Source organism: Arachis ipaensis, chromosome B5, assembly GCF_059453495.1.
Source record: "Arachis ipaensis isolate K30076 ecotype BB chromosome B5, ASM5945349v1, whole genome shotgun sequence".
Lineage (NCBI taxonomy): Eukaryota > Viridiplantae > Streptophyta > Magnoliopsida > Fabales > Fabaceae > Arachis > Arachis ipaensis.
Window position 1 is genome coordinate 113,424,955 of NC_142440.1, and position 17,972 is coordinate 113,442,926.

Consider the following 17,972-nt stretch of genomic DNA (forward strand, 5'->3'; position numbering starts at 1 on the left):
GAGCATTACATACAACAGCCAAATTGATAGGAATCCAAAGGCTCCTACAAAGATAAGTGGAAACCTCAGTCCAAAAGATTAGACATGGCTTAACAGCCAGCCAGACTTCAACATATCTCATGAGGCTCTAGAATTCATTCTTAAAAACTCTGAAGAACATTTTTTTTCGAAAACTTTTTTTATTATTTATTTATTATTTTTTTCAAAAATAAAAATAAACAGCTTAAACATAAAATAAAATTACCTAATCTAAGCAACAAGATGAACCGTTAGTTGTCCAAACTCGAACAATCCCTGGCAACGTCGCCAAAAACTTGGTGTGGGAAATCGTGATTCACACTTTTCACAACTCCGCACAACTAACCAGCAAGTACACTGGGTCGTCCAAGTAATAAACCTTACGTGAGTAAGGGTCGATCACACGGAGATTGTCGGCTTGAAGCAAGCTATGTCATCTTGTAAATCTCAGTTAGGCGGATTCAATTGGTTATGAAGTTTAGATAATTAAAAGATAAAATAAAACATAAAATAAAATAGAGATACTTATGTGATTCATTGGTGGAAATTTCAGATAAGCGTGTGGAGATGCTTTGTTGCTTCTGAACCTCTACTTTCCTATTGTCTTCTTCCAATCATGCGTGCTCCCTTCCATGGCAAGCTGTATGATCCTCTCAGATGAAAAATACCAGGTACGATCTCTGTACGTCTAATCAACTGTCGGATTTCTCGTCTCGGATGAAAATACCAAGTACAGCTACCACACGGCTAATCATCTGTTGGTTCCTGCTAGCGTCGGAATAGGACCCTTATCCTTTTGCACACTGTCACTGCGTCCAACATTCGCAAGTTTGAAGCTCGTCACAGTCATCCCTTCCCAGATCCTACTCGGAATACCACAGACAAGGTTTAGACTCTCCGAATCTCAGGAATGGCTGCCAATTGGTTCTAACCTCTACCACGAAGATCCTAATTTCACGGACTCGGTCCGTGTATTAGAGACCTAAGAGATACGCACTTAAGCTGTCGCCCAATGACTACGTTGAGCTCAGATAGGACGGAAGTGGTTGTCAGGCACGCGTTCATAGAATTGAGAATAATGATGAGTGTCACGGATCATATCATTCTCCAGATTGAAGTACGAGTGAGTATCTTAGAATAGAATCAAGCGTGATTGAATAGAAAACTGTAGTAATTACATTAATTCATGAAGAACAGCAGAGCTCCACACCTTAATCTATGGGGTGTAGAAACTCCACCGTAGAAAATACATAAGTGAAAAAGGTCCAGGCATGGCCGAATGGCCAGCCTCCCAATTGTGAACATAAAATTAAAAGAGGGTTTCCAACCATGCGAAATTGGTTGTAAGACTTGGTTGGAAGACGAGGCCGAATATTAGTTAAAAACCTAAGAATTTTCTTAAAGCCTCCATAGCTACTAGAGGAGGGGCTACTAGTCCTCGAAAGCGAAGGGCATAGGTCCTCTAATCTTCCTACTACGTCCTTTCTAGTCTTTCTAAGCCGACTTACTTATAGTACTGACTGAGCTACCAAAGCACTTTTTTCCTGCTTCTGTGCGTTAAGATTAACTTCTTCGTGAAGAAGAGAACGTTCTGAGAGAAGAAAGGAAGTCAGGGAATGCGCTGGTGCTATAGCCAGAATTGGTTCTGTCAAAATAGGTTGCATCCAGTATACTAGAAGTGGAGTCAGAAGTTGTAGATATTCTCTTCAATGGCTTACAATAGTAAAAAGTTCTATTTATACTAAACTAGTTACTTAGGTTTACAGAAAATAAGTAACTAAGTGCAGATAGTGCAGAAATCTACTTCCGGGGCCTACTTGGTATGTGCTTGGGCTGAGCATTGAAGCTTTCATGTACATAGGCCATTCTTGGAGTTAAACGCCAGCTTGGGCGCCAGTTTGGGTGTTTAACTCCAGTTCTGGTGCCAGTTTGGGCGTTTTACTCCAGAAAAGGGGTCAATGGTGGGCGTTTGAATGCCAGTTTGAGCCATCAAATCTCAAGAAAAGTATGGATAATTATACATTGTTGGAAAGCCCAAGATGTCTACTTTCCAACGCAATTGAGAGCGCGCCAATTCAGATTCTCTAGCTCTAGAAAATCCACTTCGAGTGCAGGAGGGTCAGAATCCAACAGCATCTACAGTCCTTTTTCAGCCTCTGAATTAGATTTTTGCTCAGGTCCCTCAATTTTAGCTAGAAAATACCTGAAATTATAGAAAAACACACAAACTCATAGTAAAGTCCAGAAATGTGATTTTTTCATAAAAACTAATAAAAATATAATAAAAAGTAACTAAAACATACTAAAAACTATGTAAAAATACTGCCAAAAAGGGTATAAATTATCCGCTCATCACTTATCGCATATTTCTTCACTTTACCTCATCCTCAATTGCAACATTAATATATTACATATAATCAAACCTCATTAGAATTTTTCTAACTTCATTACCAATCAATCAACATCAATATCACATTTATCAACACAATTCAACTCCTCTACTCCACAAATCATTCATCCTCATCACATCACTATCAATCATCAATATCAACTCAAAAATCATCATTTCATCAAACATCATCATACAATAACATCCAACAATTCATCAACCATTCAAATCCAATCCTATCCTATGGGTCACTAGCCTAAGTGTCCATGAATATTATATACTACATAGAGGAAACCGAAACCATACCTTGTCCGATTCCCAATCTGAACCAAATGAGCTTTCAACCAAAATCCAATCACCAATGTAACTCCAACAAGCACCAACAAGCTCCAAATCACAATAATCAAGTTATATACATATAAATCACCACAAAATCAACCTAGGGCTCATCATAAATCAAAAGTTCGCAAGAGTTCAAAGCCTCTTACCTTTCCCAACAGATTTGGATGTCAAAACCCAAAGCTAAGCAAGGATTATAGTGAACCTGAACACCAAGAATCACAAAAACTCACTTAATCCCAAGCCCTAGATACCCAAAATTTTGAGGAAAAGAACTGAGAGGGATTCGATTTTTCCTTACCCGTAGCCGCTGACGGCACGTAAATCGGAGCACCATAGCTCAAGATATTAGCTAGAGAAGAAGAGGATGAATAGTACTCTTGGGGTTTCTCTTCTTCTTCTTCTCTTCAGCAATGTGTGGGTGTGTTTGAGTGTGTTATAAGTGATTAGATTCATTAATGAACCCTTATATATGTTGGGCTTGGGCCCAACTTGGGCCCGGTCCAACCCATTAGCGTTTTTAGCCTGTTTGGCCAAACTTTGGGCCAAACCTTTAAAATTAACGCCCGGTTTTTCATTTCTAGTATTTTTCTAAGATTTTTTACTATTGTCACTTTTTCTCGTGCGGTACCGGGCAGACTTGAACCGCTTCAACCGGTTCAACTGCCGGTTTGCGATTTTTCACGATTTTTCGCAGAAAGCATATTTTCTGACTCAGAAAAACCCACTGAGTCTAAAAATCACCTTTAAATCCTCAAATTCTCTCTCTAACTTTTCAAAATATAATTTGGGCAATATTAATTACTTAATTAACCTGTTCAATTAATCGCGGTTCTTACAAGTGGTACACTTTATAACTCATATCTTGTATATGTTTGAAATTTGAATTTATGTTATTACTTGTTGAATCTCTTTTTTTTACTGATTTATCTTATTTGGTAGGCACCTCGAATCTTACATACTTGAAGAAATTTATTGGGACGTCTGCCCGAGCAGATTAGGTCAAATCTTAGATGAGCAGGATTTGAGCATGTTGCATACATGGTAGAGTGGGAGCATGACTGGCCATTGGTCTCAGCTCTGATCGAGAGATGGCGACTGATGAGCGGATAATTTATACGCTTTTTGGCATTATTTTTACATATTTTTTAGTATGTTTTAGTTAGTTTTTATTATATTTTTATTAGTTTTTAAATAAAAATCACATTTCTGGAATTTACTACGAGTTTGTGTATTTTTCTGTGATTTCAGGTATTTTCTGGCTGAAATTGAGGGACCTGAGCAAAAATCTGATTTAGAGGCTGAAAAAGGACTACAGATGCTTTTAGATTCTGACCTCTCTGCACTCGAAGTAGATTTTCTGGAGCTACAAAAACCTAATTGGTGCACTCTCAATTGCGTTGGAAAGTAGACATCCAGGGCTTTCTAGTAATATATAATAGTCTATACTTTGCTCAAGTTATGATGACGCAAATTGGCGTTTAACGCCAAGTCTTTACCCTATTCTGGCGTTAAACGGCAGAAACAGGTTGCAAACTAGAGTTAAACACCAGAAACAGGCTACAACCTGGTGTTTAACTCCAAAAATAGCCTCTACACGTGCAAAGCTCAATGCTCAGCCCAAGCACACACCAAGTGGGCCCAAAAGTGGATTTCTGCACTATCTGCACTTAGTTACTTATTTTCTGTAACCCTAGCTACTATTTTAGTATAAAAACAAAATTTAGAGATTTATTTTGCATCTCATGACATTTTACACGTTTCATATTGTTTTTTTGATGGCATGAGTCTCTAAACCCCATGGTTGGGGGTGAGGAGCTCTGCTGTGTCTCGATGAATTAATGCAATTACTTCTGTTTTCTATTCAATCACGCTTGTTTCTGTTCTAAGATACTCGCTTGATACTTAACAAGTTTTTCTCACTGAAGAGTGCAGTGCAGTCATCCTAACAAGCTTACCAGAGAAGCTTAAGGATCCTAAAAGCTTTATGATACCATGCACACTAGAGGGTACTTGTACCAAGATAGCTCTATGCGACCTTGGGGCAAGTATCAATCTAATCTCTGCATCCACTATCAGAAAGCTTGGCTTGACTGGAGAGGTCAAACCAACTCGGATATGTCTTCAACTTGCTGATGGCACCATTAAATATCCATCAGGCATAATTGAAGACATGATTGTCAAGGTTGGGCCATTTGCCTTTTCCACTGACTTTGTAGTGCTGGAGATGGAGGAGCATAAGAGTGCAACTCTCATTCTAGGAAGACCCTTCCTAGCAACTGGACGAACCCTCATTGATGTCCAAAAAGGGGAAGTGACCTTAAGAGTCAATGAGGATGAGTTCAGGCTGAATGCTATTGAGGCAATGAAGCATCCAGACACATCAAAAGACTGCATGCGTGTTGATATTATTGACTCCCTGGTAGAGGAGATCAACATGGATGAGAGTCTCGAATCAGAGCTAGAAGACATCTTTAAAGATGTTCAGCCTGATCTGGAGGAATCAGAGGAATTAAAAGAGCCTCTGAAAATTCCTCAGGAAGAGGAGAAACCTCCTAAACCCAAGCTCAAACCACTACCACCATCCCTGAAATATGTATTTCTGGGAGAAGGTGACACTTTTCCGGTGATCATAAGCTCTGTTTTAAATCCACAGGAAGAGAAAGCACTACTTCAAGTGCTAAGGACACACAAGGCAGCTCTTGGGTGGTCCATAAGTGATCTTAAGGGCATCAGCCCAGCAAGATGCATGCAAAAGATCCTATCGGAGGACGATGCTAAGCCAGTGGTTCAACCACAGAGGCGGCTAAATCCAGCCATAAAGAAGGTGGTGCAGAAAGAGGTCACCAAGTTACTGGAGGCTGGGATTATTTATCCTATTTCTGATAGCCCCTGGGTAAGCTCTGTCCAAGTTGTCCCCAAGAAGGAAGGCATGACAGTGGTTCATAATGAAAGAAATGAACTGGTTCCTACAAGAACAGTTACAGGGTGGCGTATGTGTATTGATTACAGAAGGCTCAATACAGCCACCAGGAAGGATCACTTTCCTTTACCATTCATAGACCAGATGCTAGAAAGACTAGCAGGTCATGAATACTACTGCTTTTTGGATGGTTATTCAGGTTACAACCAAATTGCAGGAGATCCTCAGGACCAAGAGAAAACAGCATTCACATATCCTTTTGGAGTGTTTGCCTACAGAAGGATGCCTTTTGGTCTGTGCAATGCACGTGCAACCTTTCAGAGATGCATGCTCTCTATCTTCTCTGATATGGTAGAGAAATTTTTGGAAGTCTTCATGGATGACTTTTTAGTATTTGGAGACTCATTCAGCTCCTGTCTTAACCATTTAGCACTTGTTCTGAAAAGATGCCAAGAGACTAACCTGGTTTTAAACTGGGAGAAATGTCACTTTATGGTGACTGAAGGAATTGTCCTTGGGCATAAAATTTCAAACAAGAGAATAGAGGTGGATCAAGCTAAGGTAGAGGTAATTGAAAAATTACCACCACCTGCCAATGTTAAGGCAATAAGAAGCTTTCTTTGGCATTCAGGATTCTATAGGAGGTTTATAAAGGATTTTTCAAAAATTGCAAAACCTCTGAGCAATCTGCTAGCTGATGACACGCCATTTGTGTTTGACACAGAGTGTCTGTAGGCGTTTGAAACTCTAAAAGCTAAGCTGGTCACAGCGCCAGTTATTTCTGCACCAGACTGGACATTACCATTCGAACTAATGTGTGATGCCAGTGACCATGCATTGGTGCAGTATTGGGATAGAGGCATAACAAGCTTCTGCATGTCATTTATTATGCTAGCCGTGTTTTAAATGATGCCCAGAAAAATTACACAACCACAAAAAAAGAATTGCTTGCAGTGGTTTATGCCATTGACAAGTTTAGATCATACTTAGCAGGATCAAAAGTGATTGTGTACACTGACCATGCTGCTCTTAAATATCTACTTACAAAGCAGGATTCAAAACCCAGGCTCATAAGATGGGTGTTGCTTCTGCAAGAGTTTGATATAGAAATAAGAGACAGAAAAGGGACAGAGAACTAAGTGGCTGATCATCTGTCCGGATAGAACCAGTAGAAGGGGCGTCCTTTCCCTCTATTGAGATCTCTGAAACCTTTTCGGATGAGCAATTGTTTGCCTTTCAGGAAACACCATGGTTTACAGACATTGCAAACTATAAAGCTGCAAGATTCATACCCAAGGAGTACAGCAGGCAATAAAAGAAAAATTAATTACTGATGCAAATTACTACCTGTGGGATGAACCATATCTCTTTAAGAGATATGCAGATGGAATAATCCGTAGGTGTGTGCCTAGAGAAGAAGCGCAGAAGATCCTATGGCATTGTCATGGATCACAATATGGAGGACATTTCGGAGGTGAGCAAACAGCCACAAAAGTCCTCCAATGTGGCTTCTACTGGCCCACTCTCTATAAAGACTCCCGAGAGTTTGTGCGTAACTGTGACAGCTGCCAGAGAGCTGGTAATCTGCCTCATAGTTACGCCATGCCTCAGGAAGGGATCTTAGAGATTGAGTTGTTTGACGTATGGGGTATTGACTTCATGGGGCCTTTCCCACCATCATACTCAAACACTTATATTTTGGTGGCAGTCGACTATGTATCCAAATGGGTAGAGGCCATTGCAACACCCACCAATGATACTAAGACAGTGCTGAAGTTCCTCTAAAAACATATCTTCAGCAGGTTTGGTGTCCCTAGAGTACTAATCAGTGATGGGGGCACTCACTTCTACAACAAACAGCTTTACTCTGCTATGGTCCGATATAGAATTAGCCATAAGGTGGCAACTCCATATCATCCACAGACAAATGGGCAAGCTGAAGTCTCTAATAGAGAACTAAAAAGAATCTTGGAACGGACTGTAAGTACCCGTAGAAAGGATTAGGCAAGAAGCTTGGATGATGCCCTGTGGGCATACAGAACAGCAGTCAAGACTCCTATAGGGACCTCTCCATACCAGCTTGTGTATGGTAAGGCATGTCATCTGCCTGTGGAACTGGAGCATAAGGCTTACTGGGCAACCAGATTTCTAAACTTTGATGCCAAATTAGCTGGAGAAAAAAGATTGCTCCAGCTGAATGAGCTAGAGGAATTCAGACTCACTACTTTCGAAAATGCTAAGCTCTACAAAGAGAAAGTAAAAAGGTGGCATGATAAAAAGCTGTCATCTAGAGTCTTTGAACCAGGACAGAAAGTTTTGCTGTTTAACTCTAGGCTCAGATTATTCCCCGGGAAACTGAAATCCCGGTGGAGGGGACCATATGTGATTACAAGTGTGTCACCATATGGCTATGTGGAGCTTCAAGACATTGATTCTAATAAGAAGTTCATTGTTAATGGACAGAGAGTCAAGCATTATCTTGAAGGCAATGTTGAACAAGAATGCTCAAAGCTGAGACTAGATTAAAAGCTCAGCAAGGTCTAGTTAAAGACAATAAAGAAGCGCTTATTGGGAGGCAACCCAATTTTTACTTATATATGTTAATTTTCTGTTTTCCTTTTTTATTTTGTGTTTTCTTTAGGATGATGATCATGTGGAGTCACAGAAATCAAAGCAAAGTCAAAACAGCATTAAAAATAGCTCACCCTGGAGGAAGAGCTTACTGGCATTTAAACGCCAGTAAGAAGCATTAGACTGGCGTTTAACGCCAGAAAGAAGCATCAAGCTGGCGTTAAACGCTAGAAACAAGCACCAAGTTGGCGTTCAACACCAAGAAAGGGGAAAAAGCTGGCGTTTAACGCCAGAAACAAGCAACAGTCTGGCGTTAAACGCCAGGATTGCACTCTAAGGGCATTTTGCAAGCCTCAATGGAGCAGGGATGCTAAGTCCTTGACCCCTCAAGATCTGTGGACCCCACAGGATCCCCACCTTCCCCACCTCTTCTTCTTTCCTCTTTACACCTTTCCATAACACTCTTCTCCATACTCCGAACCCACCACACATCTCCATCTCCTCCTTTCTTTCTTCTTTTGCTCGAGGATGAGAAAACATTTTAAGTTTGGTGTGGAAAAAGTCCCGCTTTTTAATTTTCCATAACCATATGGCACCCTCCATGAGAATTAGAGAAGATCAAAGAGCTATAAAGGATGAGTAACAAAGACAAGGAAGAGACATAGAGGAGCTCAAGAGCACCATTGGTTCTTCAAGAGGAAGAAGACGCCACCCTTACTAAGGTGGACCCGTTCCTTAATCTCCTTGTCTAATTATTTTTTCTGTTTTCATTCTCTATGCTTTATGTTTATTTATGTTTGTGTCTGTACTACATGATCATTAGTGTCTAGTGTCTATGCCTTAAAGCTATGAATGTCCTATGAATCTATCACCTTTCTTAAATGAAAAATGTTTTTAATCACAAAAGAACAAGAAGTACATGATTTCAAATTCATCCTTGAAATTAGTTTAATTATTTTGATGTGGTGACAATACTTTTTGTTTCTCTGAATGAATGCTTGAACAGTACATATGTCTTTTGAATTTGTTGTTTATGAATGTTAAAATTGTTGGCTCTTGAAAGAATAATGAAAAAGGAGAAATATTATTTGATAATCTAAAAAATTATAAAATTAATTCTTGAAGCAAGAAAAAGCAGTGAAAAGCAAAGGCTTGCAAAAAAAAATTGGCAAAAAAAAATGTAAGCAGAAAAAACCAAGAGCTCTTTAAACCAAAAGGCAAGAGCAAAAAGCCAGTAACCCTTTAAACCAAAAGGCAAGGGTAAAAAGGATCCAAGGCTTTGAGCATCAGTGGATAGGAGGGCCCACAGGAATAAAATCCTGGCCTAAGCGGCTAAACTAAGCTGTCCCTAACCATGTGCTTGTGGCGTGAAGGTGTCAAGTGAAAAGCTTGAGACTGAGCGGTTAAAGTCATGATCCAAAGCAAAAAGAGTGTGCTTAAGAACCTTGGACACCTCTAATTGGGGACTCTAGCAAAGCTGAGTCACAATCTGAAAAGGTTCACTCAGTTATGTGTCTGTGGCATTTATGTATCCGGTGGTAATACTGGAAAATAAAGTGCTTAGGGCCACGGCCAAGACTCATAAAGTAGTTGTGTTCAAGAATCAACATACTGAACTAGGAGAATCAATAACACTATCTGGATTCTGAGTTCCTATAGATGCCAACCATTCCGAACTTCAAAGGATAAAGTGAGATGCCAAAACTGTTCAGAGGCAAAAAGCTACTAGTCCCGCTCATCTAATTGGAGCTAAGTTTCATTGATATTTTGAAATTTATAGTATATTCTCTTCTTTTTATCCTATTTGATTTTCAGTTGCTTGGGGACAAGCAACAATTTAAGTTTGGTGTTGTAATGAGCAGATAATTTATACGCTTTTTAGCATTATTTTTACATAGTTTTTAGTATGTTTTAGTTAGTTTTTATTATATTTTTATTAGTTTTTAAATAAAAATCACATTTCTGGACTTTACTATGAGTTTGTGTATTTTTCAGTGATTTCAGGTATTTTCTGGCTGAAATTGAGGGACCTGAGCAAAAATCTGATTTAGAGGCTGAAAAAGGACTGCAGATGCTGTTGGATTCTGACCTCCCTGCACTTGAAGTGGATTTTCTCGAGCTACAGAAACCCAATTGGTGCACTCTCAATTGCGTTGGAAAGTAGACATCCAGGGCTTTTCAGAAATATATAATAGTCCATACTTTGCTTAAGTTATGACGACGCAAATTGGCGTTTAACACCAAGTATTTACCCTATTCTGGCGTTAAACGCCAGAAACAGGTTGCAAACCAGAGTTAAACGCCAGAAACAGGCTACAACCTGTTGTTTAACTCCAAAAAAGCCTCTACACGTGTAAAGCTCAATGCTCAGCCCAAGCACACACCAAGTGGGCCCTGGAAGTGGATTACTGCACTATCTGCATTTAGTTACTTATTTTTTGTAACCCTAGCTACTAGTTTAGTATAAAAACAACTTTTAGAGATTTATTTTGCATCTCATGACATTTTACACGTTTCATATTGTATTTCTGATGGCATGAGTCTCTAAACCCCAGGTTGGGGGTGAGGAGCTCTGCTCTGTCTCGATGAATTAATGCAATTACTTCTGTTTTCTATTCAATCACGCTTGTTTCTGTTCTAAGATACTCACTTGTACTTAACTGTGATGAATGTGATGATCTATGACACTCATCACCATTCTCAACCTATGAACGCATGCCTGACAACCACTTCCATTCTACCTTAGATTGAGTGTGTATCTCTTAACCTCTTGGTTCATGATCAGAGTCTTCGTGGTATAGGCTAGGATTATTGGCGGCCATTCCTGAGATCCGAAAAGTCTAAACCTTGTCTGTGGTATTCTGAGTAGGATCTGGGATGGGATGACTATGACGAGCTTCAAACTCACGAGTGCTGGGCGTAGTGACAGACGCAAAAGGATCAATGGATCCCATTCCAACATGAGTGAGAACCGACAGATGATTAGCCGTGCGGTGACAGCGCATTTGGACCATTTTCACTGAGAGGACGGATGGTAGCCATTGACAACGGTGATCCACCAACATACAGCTTGCCATGGATGGAGCCTTGCATGCGTGAAGAAGAAGACAGTAGGAAAGCAGAGATTCGAAAGACAGAGCATCTCCAAATCCTTAATCTGTTCTCCATTACTGCATAACAAGTATTATTTATTTTATGCTATTTGCTCTTAATAAATATAATCACTCTTATCATTGATTTCCTGACTAAGAATTACAAAATAGCCATAGCTTGCTTCAAGCCGACAATCTCCGTGGGATCGACCCTTACTCACGTAAGGTATTACTTGGACGACCCAGTGCACTTGCTTCATAAACTTGTCTCTCAACAAATTTCCCTTCAGCAAGTGTACCGAATTGTCGTCAAGTAAAACCCACAATAGAGTGGGGTCGAATCCCATAGAGATTAACAGATTAAGCAATTAATGGTTAATTGATTATCCTAGTTAGACGATTCAGATTTGGATGATGAGCAGCAGGAATTGTAAATTTACAGAAAAGTAAAGAAAGCAATAAAGTGCAGAAAAATAAAATGGCACAAAAAGTAAATGTAAGAACTAAAAATAAAATGAACATTGGGATCAAGAGATATTGCAATCCTTCGGATCATGTTCATTCTCATCTCTTCCTCAATCAATGCACTCATTGATCTCCTTGGCAATCTTAAGTGATTGAATTACAATTTCTTGTAATTCAATCTCTCAAATCTTGATCAATAGCCAATTCCTTGGTCAATTGCTCATGAGAAGAGATGAAGTATGGTCACTGATTATACCACATGCATTTCCCAAATCAAGTGTTGAGAGGATTATAGTCACATATCCATCCAAACCCAATTTGGTCCAGCATGAGAAAGCATTTCTAGCTTGATCTCTTCATTCCTCTTCCAAGGTTCAGAAGAGATCAAAGTATGAATAGTTTCTTTTCCAAGATAACTATCCAATTGGATGAAGACCGAAAGCTTTCAAGTAAAATCAAGAGAAAAGAAAGGAGAAGAAGAATAAGAACTACAATTGATCCATTGAATCACAATAGAGCTCTCTAACCCAATGTAAAGAGTTAGTTGATCATTGCTCTACAAAAATAGAAAAGAAAGAAAGTGCAGAAAAGTAAAGATGAAGATTCAAACTGAAATTGAAAATTCAACATTCATAAATGAAAATTACAACTAAAAAAAAGGAAAAGTGTGTGAGGGGAGGGAATCCGAAGACCCCTCTTCAATCCCCCATTCCAGAATGTCTAGCCTAAGATTCTCTCAATGTAAAAAACTAAGGCCTTTATATAGGCTCTCCTAAATTACAAAATGAAATTAAAAGCAAATTACAATTAAATAAAAATTCCTATTCTAGATGCTTCTTGTGGCCTTGATTTGTTGACACCTGTGGGCTTGCTTGCTTGAGCTTTGAAGTGGACTTGAGAGAGAAGTGAGTCAAGTTGAGGTCCAGGTGCCAAAGTTAGTGGTAAAGTTAGCCACACTAACACTACAAGTGTGGCGTTAGTGCTAAAGTTATTGTGGCTAACGTTGCACTTGCTGCCCAGTTGGTGTTTTTAGGGCTTAAAAGATACCTCTTGTTTGTGCTCTAATTTCATGCCCACTATAGAGTATTATATATCGTTGGAAAGCTCTAAATGTCAGCTTTTTAACGCAACTAGAATCACCTCAATTGGACCTCTGTAACTCAAGTTATGCTCCTTTGAAGTGGACATGGTCGCTGGCATGGTCGCTAGCGTTAATGAAAAATTTGAGTCCCAATAACGCTAGCGATTTCCCATTTCTGAAGTTCAAACTTAGTATCCACCCCATACTATTATATATAGTTGGAAAGCCATGGATGTCGACTTTCCAATGCCTTTGGAAGCGCATCATTTGGAGCTCTACAACTCGAGTTATACTTCTTGGAAGGTGAAGAGGTCAGTTGGCCTAAATACAGGCTGATACCATGTTCATCATTGCACTTTCGGGACAGATTTTCTCCCTCAAATTTAGTGTCAACCATGTAGTGTCATATATGCTTAAAAAGCTCTGGAATCCTACTTTCCAATGCCACTGGAATCACCTCATTTGGAGCTTTGTGGCTCAAGTTATGCGTATTTGAAGAAGGCATGGTCAGGCTGCCAGGTGGGACTTTTGCCCACGTTAACTACCACGTTAACTAAGTTAATGTGGGAGTTAATGTGGCTTATTGGGGGCTTGTGAGTTCACTCCAACGTTAGTGAGAATGTTTGGTGTCACTAACGTTGTCGATCACCACTTTTCTCCACGTTAGCTTCCACGTTAACTAAGTTAACGTGGGAGTTAACGTGGCTTTGTTGTAACTTGGGCCAACGTTAGTGACAATGTTGAATGTCACTAATGTTGGCTTTCCCCTTTCTTCTTAACGTTATAGGCCACATTAACTAAGTTAACGTTGCAACTAACGTGCCCACTTATGAGCTTGGTCCAACGTTAGTGATAATGTTAAGTGTCACTAACGTTGGCTCCATTTCCTTTCTTCAAAGTTAATGCCACTAACTTTTCTCACTAACGTTGGGGCTTTCCTTCCTTCCACGTTAGTGCCTACGTTAGTGTAACTAACGTAGCCACTAACGTGGCTCTTCTCTTCTTCTTTTGGCCTGAAATCAATCAAACAAAGTGCATCAAAGTCTTGCTCTTAATCATGGATCATGCATCATCCAATTTATCATTTAATTCATGCAAAATCCTGATGAAATCACGTAAAATGCACAATGTATGCTTGAATCAAGATGTAAGTGAATATCTACCCAAAAATAGCTTATTTCCTAAGAAAATGCATGAAACTACCTTAAAAACAGTAAAGAAAAGGTCAGTGAAACTGGCCAAGATGCCCTGGCATCAATCATTAGCCGTGCGGTAGCTGTACAAGGTATTTTTCACCCGAGACGAGAAATCTGACAGTTGATTAGCCGTATAGAGATCGTACATGGATTTGTTTTCACCCGAGACGAGAAATCTGACAGTTGATTAGCCGTATAGAGATCGTACATGGATTTGTTTTCATCCGAGAGGATCATACCGCTTGCCATGGAAGGAGGTAACGCATGGTTGGAAGAAGCCAATAGGAAAACAGAGGTTCAGAATCAACAAAGCATCTCCATACGCTTATCTAAAATTCCCACCAGTGAATTACATAAGTAACTTTATTTTATTTTATGTTTTATTTATATTTTAATTATCAAAACCTCATAACCAATTTAATCCGCCTGACTGAGATTCATAAGGATGACCATAGCTTGCTTCAAGCCGACAATCTCCGTGGGATCGACCCTTACTCACGTAAGGTTTATTACTTGGACGACCCAGTGCACTTGCTGGTCAGCTGCACGGAGTTGTGAAGAAGTGTTGAGATCACGATTTCATGTACCAAGTTTTTGGCGCCGTTGCCGGGGATTGTTCGAGTTTGGACAACTGACGGTTCATCTTGTTGCTCAGATTAGGTAATTTTATTTTATGTTTAAACTTTTTGTTTTTATTCTTTTTTTTTTCAAAAAAATTCAAAATATATATATATATATATATGTTCTTCAGAATTTTTAAGAATGAATTCTAGAGTTTCATGAGATATGTTGAAGCCTGGCTGGCTGTAAAGCCATGTCTAATCTGTTGGACTGAGGCTTCCACTTCTCATTGACATGCTTGTATGTTTTATGCTAAAGCTTGGCTGGCCATTTGACCATGTCTAATTTTTTGGACCGGAGCTTTAGACTAACATTGCATGATTCCTGGAATTCTTATTAAAAATTTTGTATTTCTTTTAGACTTTTTCCAGATTAATTTTCGAAAAACCCAAAAAAAAAATTAATAAAATCATAAAAACCAAAAATATTTTGTGTTTCTTGTTTGAGTCTAGTGTCAAATTTTAAGTTTGGTGTCAATTGCATGCCTTTAATTTTCTTTAAATTTTCGAAAGTTCATACATGTGGTCTTCATGATCTTCAAGTTGTTCTTGATAATTTCCCTTGTTTGATCCTTAAATTTTCTTGTTTTGTGTCTTTTCTTGTTTTTCATATGCATTCTTGAAATATTAATGTCTAAAATTTAAAAATTTTTAAGTTTGGTGTCTTGCATGTCTTTCTTTTCTTAAAAATTTTCAAAAAAATATGTTCTTGGTATTCATCTTGACATTCAAAGTGTTCTTGGTGTTCATCTTGACATTCAAAGTGTTCTTGCATGCATTATTTGTTTTGATCTTTGATTTTTATGTTTTGCATCATTTAGTTATTTTTCTCTCTCTTCATTAATTCAAAAAATCAAAAAAATATCTTTCCTTTATTTGCTCATAATTTTCGAAATCTTTGGGTTGACTTAGTCAAAAAATTTTTAAAAATTTAGTTGTTTCTTTTTAGTCATGTCAATTTTCAAATTAAAAAATTTTATCTTTTCAAACCTTTTTCAAAAATCAAATATTTTTCAATTTTCTTTCATGTTTTTCAAAAATTTTAAAATTAATTTTCAAAATCTTTTTTTTTTATTTTTATTTCATATTTTCGAATTAATACTAACAATTAATGTTTTGATTCAAAAATTTCAAGTTGTTACTTGCCTATTAAGAAAGGATCAATCTTTAAATTCTAGAATCATATCTTTTAGTTTCTTGTTAGTCAAGTAATCAACTTTAATTTTCAAAATCAAATCTTTTTAAATTTCCTTTTCAATCTTCTTCAAAATAAATCTCAATCATATCTTTTTCAAAATCAATTTCAAAATCTTTTCTAACTTCTTATCTTTTCAAAATTGATTTTCAAACTTTTTTTACTACTTGACTTTTTGTTTGATTTTAAAAGTTTACTATTTCTTATCTCTTTCAAAACTTCCTAACTACTTTTCTCTCTCTAATTTTCGAAAACTCTTCACCACTTTTTCAAAATTCCTAGTTAATTAACTAATTGTTTTAAATTTTAATTTTATTTTATTCCTTTAAATAATTTCAAATTTTAACTAATAATTAAAATAAAAACAAAAATATTTTTCTTTTCTTTTTAATTATTTTCAAAAACTCTCTCTCTCTCTCATCTCTTATTATTTTATTTATTTAATCACTAACATTTCTCTTCTTCTTAAAATTCGAACCCTCTCTCCCTCTCTGTGTTCGAATTTTTCTCTTCTCACTCTTCTACTCTTCTCTTCTTCTACTCACATAAAGGAATCTCTATACTGTGACATAGAGGATTCCTATTCTTTTCTGTTCTCTTCTTTTTCATATGAGCAGGAGCAAGGATAAGAACATTCTTGTTGAAGCTGATCTGGAACCTGAAAGGACTCTAAAGAGGAAGCTAAGAGAAGCTAAAGCACAACACTCTGGATAGGAATCTCTGGGTCTGCAGCCTGAATAGGATCTGCCTGCTGCAGAGGAGGTGCTGACTGAATAGGGACCTTTGGGTCTGCAGCCTGAATCTAATGCGGGGCCTCCTGCTGGGGCGTAGCCTGCTCGGTGCCTGCCTGCGCAGCCTCTCGCTGTGGATGGGTCTCCGCCTCGTGATCATCTACCTCCTCCTCAGATGGCTCTGATGGGGTGTCAGGCTCAGAGGAGATGTCGCTGCCAGAACGGATCATCAGCTTCAGGTGCTCATAGCGTCGCTTGTTGCAACGCTCAGATCTCTCGTATCGCCGCCGGTTGCGGCGTTCCATCTGGTCTAGCTGCTGAAACAGGCGGTGCACTAAGTGATAAACTGGTTCTGAGGTAGGTGAAGGTGCAGTGGTGGTAGCAGGGGTAGCTGTAGTGGAAGAGGGGCCGGCAGATGGTGTGGCTATCTCATCAGTAGGAGTGAGGAATGGAGGTTTGTAGCCCAAAGCCAGAAAGTTCCTGCTGTAAGGGATAATTTTCTTGCATTCTGCAGCAGGTGGCTTCTCATCAGCATCCTCCCAAGGTACGTCAGCTCGACGGCCAAGCTGTGTAATCAGATATGGAAAGGGGAGAATGCCTCGGACGTGGACCCTGGCCATGTAGTACCGAATGAAGCGTGGCAGGTACAGGTCCTTACCCTCCATCACACACCATAGAAGGGTGATCATAGTGGCAGGTAGCTCCGTCTCGTGAGTACTCGGCATAATAAAGTTGCTTAGGATCTGATGCCATAGCCGAGCCTCATCGTTCAAGTATGCCCGCTTGATTCCCTTAGGCATGGTGGTGTTCTGACCCATGACCCATGGAACAGTCGGGTCAAGGGCTATCCTTGCCTTGACGGCATTCCAGTCAAACTTCATGAAGTGCATGTCCTCCTCAGCCTTTTGATAACCATCTGGCTGATTAGATTTAGGCAGGAGCTTCAGAACATCCTCTATGGCCTCTTCAGTGACCAATATCTGCTTCCCTCTTAGTTTTACTGTATCTAGGAAAGTTTTGAAGTAATTGCAGTAAAATTCCCTTACCCAAGATGCATTGACCTCAGCCAGGTTTCTCTCCAAGAAGAACCAGCCTCTTTGTTTGATCTGATCAGAGGTGTATTGCTGGAGTTCTTCTGGGATTTTCAGAGTCCTCTCCAAGTACAGTTTCCTGGAGGTTGCAAACACCGGATACTTCAGCTCGCAGTATCGGTTTGCAAACTTAATGGGATCAGTAGCAGGGAGTAGCTGGTCAGCCTTCTCCTGCGGGGTAAAGTATTTCTCCCGCCAGGAGTCATCATGCATGATGTCCAGGATGGACATAGAGGATTTTCCTCTTTTCCGTTTGCCAGT